This window comes from Octopus bimaculoides, chromosome 3 (genome assembly GCF_001194135.2).
Source record: "Octopus bimaculoides isolate UCB-OBI-ISO-001 chromosome 3, ASM119413v2, whole genome shotgun sequence".
NCBI lineage: Eukaryota > Metazoa > Mollusca > Cephalopoda > Octopoda > Octopodidae > Octopus > Octopus bimaculoides.
In genome coordinates, this window is record NC_068983.1 from 24,685,535 (window position 1) to 24,690,553 (window position 5,019).

The 5,019-nt window shown below is 36.7% G+C and overlaps 1 protein-coding gene and 1 non-coding gene across 2 annotated transcripts in view; one reads left to right on the top strand and one right to left on the bottom strand.

Annotated features, from left to right (window-relative positions):
• Nucleotides 1-5,019, top strand: part of LOC106883892 (putative uncharacterized protein DDB_G0291608) — a 250,923-nt gene that overhangs the window by 214,378 nt on the left and 31,526 nt on the right. The window lies entirely within an intron of this gene.
• Nucleotides 3,353-3,471, bottom strand: LOC128247496 (5S ribosomal RNA). Its single transcript, XR_008263856.1, has one exon. It is a non-coding gene; the product is annotated as a 5S ribosomal RNA (ribosomal RNA).

The following is a 5,019-nucleotide window of genomic DNA, read 5'->3' on the forward strand; positions in this document are numbered from 1 at the left end:
CCTATCACACATCTCAGTAAAGTACATTTATGAGGCTAAGAGGGATACACAGAAAGAAGACGACAGGCATCTTTCTCTCTTTTAGCCTTGTTTTGTCATCTTCATTTGAGCAGTCTCATTCATATGCAATATATTTCTAAATTACCCATTAGTTGGAGATCATAGTAATAGATTGTCATGAGTGCTCTCCCTTGAATTTAATTCTTTCTTTTCATTACCAGCCTGGCTGGAACCGGCTCTGGTTACAAATGTCTTGTTTTCATAAGTTTTGAATAAAAAACTTCCACGAAATCTTAGTCGCAATTTATGTTCCTAACACTAGCTGAATGTTAACTAAATTATTTTACAATATTCTTTGTTATATTTAAAGTCACTGAAAGAAACACAGAGCATCTCAAAATAAATACAGTAACAGAAGGGTTAAACATCATCAATTGGTTTCTGTTTCTTCAAATTATGACTTCTTACATGAGGTCATTAGTTTTGTGAGATAAAGACATATTCAGTTGAGCCAATTATCCATCATACATATTGTATATACCCTAGAGGAGTAGTGAAGGTGCATGGCTCAGTGGTTAAAGTGTTGGGCTGTGTGTTGTGAGCAAGACACTTTATATCACATCACTCCAGTTCACTGAGCAGTAGAACTGAGTTGCGACGTCACTGGGGCTAAGCTGTATCAGTGTTTGCCTTTCCCTTGGATAACATCGGTGGAATGGAGAGGGGAAGCTGGTATGCATGGGTGATTGTTGGTCTTCTATAAACAACCTTACCTGGACTTGTGCCTCGGAGGGTAACTTTCTAAGTGCAATCGATGGTCATTCATGACTGAAGCGGGAGTCTTTACTCCTTCATTCCTTACTATATATATATATATATATATATATATATATATATATAAAATATGGTAATTAATCATATATTAATTAATATCGATTAATTATCAGGAGGCCAGCACATCTAAAGAATCAAAGAGATTCAGAAATAATATCTGCAATCTCAGGGGATTAAGGTACATTTTTTAAAATAACGTTGACCACTAATGTGGACAATTATATTTCATGCTGAGAGCATTTTAGGTCTTAATAGACACAAGATGTGATCTATTTCTAGCACATTAATTGTCCACGTTAGTGGTCAACGTTATTTTTTTAAAAAAATATTTATATATATATATATATATACATAATACTGTACACTTCAATTAATATACCCACTCTATTGACAAAGATGCTAGCGCATTTTTTCCTGACTTATAGATTCTTAGACAGCTGTATGGATGTATGTATGTATGTATATGTATATATGTGTGTGTGTGTGTGTGTGTGTGTGAAGGCACAAGGCTCAGTGGTTAGAACATCAGAGCATCGAGCTTACAAACATGAGGCAATGAGTTTGATTCCTGGACTGGACTGTGTGTTGTGTTCTTGAGCAAGACACTTTATTTCACGTTGCTCCTGTTCACTCAGCTGTAGAAGTGAGTTGCAATTTCACTTCTCCCAAGCTGTATCAGCCTTCGCCTTTTTCTTGGATAACACTGGTAGTGTGAAGAGGGGATGCTGGTATGCATGGGCGACTGCTGGCCTTCCATAAACAATCTTGCCTAGATATGTGCCTTGGAGGGGAACTTTCTAAGTGCAATCCCACGATCATTCATGACTGATTCGGGTCTTTACTCTTTTTACTCTAGAGGAGTAAATGGTAAAATTGATTTGGGCAAAATTTGAACTGTTACTGTTGAGAGATGAAACTAAAACCTCGAAAATTATTCAGGTCATCCACAGTATTGCCTTTATGGCTAATCTTTCATCGGTTATCTTTTGCTTGTTTCAGTATTGGAATGTGGCCATGCTGGGGCATTACTTAAAAGGGTTTACTTGAACAAATTGACCCCAGGATTCATTTCCTTTTTAAAACTTGATACTAATTCTGTCAAACACTTTTAACAAACTGCTAAGTTACAAAGATGCAAACAAGTCAGCACTAGCTGTCAAGTGGTAGTGAAGACAAATGCATTCACACACACACACACACACAGACACAAATATGCATACACACATACATATACATACATACATACATACATACATACATGGTGCTGGGTACAGTCCTACCATGTGGCACCTTGGGCAAGTATCTTCTACTTTAGCCTCAGGCTGACCAAAGCCTTTGTGAGTGGATTTGGTGGATGGAAACTGAAAAAAGCCTGTCATATATATATATATATATATATATATATATTATATGTGCATATTTATGTGTGTGTGGGTCTGTTTGTTCCCACCATCATCACTTGACAACTGATGCTGGTGTGTTTATGTCCCTGTAACTTAGCAATTTGACAAAAGAGACTGATAGAATAAGTACTAGCCTTACACAGAATAAATCCTTGGGTTTATTTCTTTGACTAAAACCCTTCTAGGTGGTGCTCCAGCATTGCTGCAGTCAAATGACTTAAAAGTATAAAAGAATAAAAGTGTCCATGATAGGCCTCCCCAGTTTCAATCTGCCAAATTTCTTCACAAGGTGTTGGTTAGCCAGGGCCTATTGTAAAAGACACTTGCCCAAGGTGCTGCACAGTGGGACTGAACCTGAAGCTATGTAGTTGCAAAAGGGAAAGAAAAGGGATTTTGTAGTTCTCATGTCATTTTTGTAACATCCTTTACAATATAAATATATGTCAGTACCAACAGAGAATAAAAAAAAACCCTCATGTATTTTAGTTCTCAAAGCATTTACCATTGTGCAAATAATGCATGTGCTGGTGATTTCTTAATGGTAATAGTCATGATGAGATTTGAATGCCACTTCCCATTCGTGGGCAACTTGACCCTATCGTATAGTAATGTGTGGTCAGTGTGTAAATGGTCAAGCAAGACCTAAAATAAGCCATTATTGTGGTCGTCATCTGGTTGTGCAATTTGCAACTTTACCATGCCAGTGGGTTTTTAATCACACTGGTCTTTTGCTAGCTGAGATATTTCGTCAGTGCATGCCAAGACTGCAGATGATAGTAGTTTGCTTGCTGAACTGATTAATCCTAGCTGCTGACAGTTTATTATCTTCTCATTCGCTCAGCATCTGGTGATGTTTGTCATTGACCCACTAAAATTCATTTCTTTTCTACTCTAGGCACAAGGTGCGAAATTTTTGGGGTGGAAGGGGCCAGTCGATTAGATCGACCCCAGTACACAACTGGTACTTAATTTATTGACCCCGAAGGGATGAAAGGCAAAGTCGACCTCGGCGGAATTTGAACTCAGAACATAAAGACAGACGAAATACCACTAAGCATTATCGGCCGGTGTGCTAACGTTTCTGCCAGCTCGCTGCCTTTTTTTTGTTTTTTTAACGTTTACAGCGCCTAGGTTTCCCAAGAGGTCACCCATCTAAGTACTAACTAGGCTCAATGTTACTTAACTTCGGTGATCAGACGAGAACCGGTGTTTTCAAAGTGATATGGCCATAAACTAAAATTCATTTGCTAAAATAGTTCATATTCACCGTGTTGCGTCCCATGATTTCAATGAAACCCATCTCAGGTTGTTACATGCTATTTAGCCCATAACTGGGACCCTAACAGATGCTACTACTCTGAGTCAAAGTAGACATGGGAACAATAATGGCTAAAAGGTGGTTCTACACACCTCAAAACCCTAGAATTCCTCAACCAGAGCCCTATTAATGGATGCAGTGTAAAGTTATACCTGCATATACATTAGTGGAGGCATGTGGTTTAGTGGCTAGGGTGTTGGACTCATGATCGTAAGATTGTGGTTTCGATTCCTGGACTAGGTGACGCGTTGTGTTCTTGAGCAAAACACTTCATTTCACATTGCTTCAGTTCACTCAGCTGGCAAAAAATGAGTAACCCTGCGATGGACCAGTGTCCCATCCAGGTGGGGAATATATAGACCACGAAACTGGGAAACCAGCTCTTATGAATCGGTGACACTCAAGAAGGAAATTTTACCTTTACTTGACATTATACATTGTGTTAAAATTCTTCATCTTTTAGTTGAAAAATATTCACTTTAACTCCGTTACTAAAAATAAAAATAAAAAAAGGTTTGAATTTGGGAAAAGCACTACTTCACAACATCCATATTTTCTCAATACTGTGGCCTTTGAATTTAGTCTCAAAGAAATTAGGATATTGGCATTTGTAAAATGTGGAAAATTCTTGAAACGTTTTATGATTTAACATTTTCCTGTTTATTATTTTTTCCCATCTATGTATATTTGGATTTGGGTTCTGTCGCAATGTGTGTGTCCTCTTGGGAAAGTGTCTTCTACTATAATGTTCTTGTTGACCAAAGTTTTGTGAATGGATTTGAGAGACAGAAACTGAAAGAAACCTGTAATTGTGTGTGTGTGTGTGTGTGTGTTAGTGACTCCTTGCTTTGACATCATGTGATAGTTGTAAATGAATGCCACCATCATGCAAGTGGAGTTATTTGTTTCCAATCTTCTGAGACATACCTAGTCATGGCGAAATATTACCCTACTTGGAAACATGTTGATGTTGGCAACAGGAAAGGCATCCAGTTGTAGATAGTCTGTCTCAACAAATTGTGTATCAAAAAGTGGACATTAAATGATCGTAATGATATATATTTATTAATTTTCAAATTATTAAATTAATTTTTGCCTGGTTGGTGTTTTTCTTTTGATAGTCTATGTTCTCACAAATCAGATTTTCCAGTTCATAGAACCTTCTTATAGTGGAATATAAGGAAGGGAATGCTATCTTTCTTTAAATTAGAAATACTTCTTTGGATTAGTCATAATGAAACCAGTTTTTGTGATTATAACTTTACATTTAAATTTCTAGAAACGTCTCATAGATTCAACAATTTTTTTTTTGTTCAGTTGTAACTCATGTAAAGAGATGACATATAAGTGCAAGATTGACAGTTGGTAGTTAAAAACAAAATTGCCAGCACAGTGTGGTTATACATATATGTGTATATATATGTATATATATATATATATATATATATATATATATATATATAT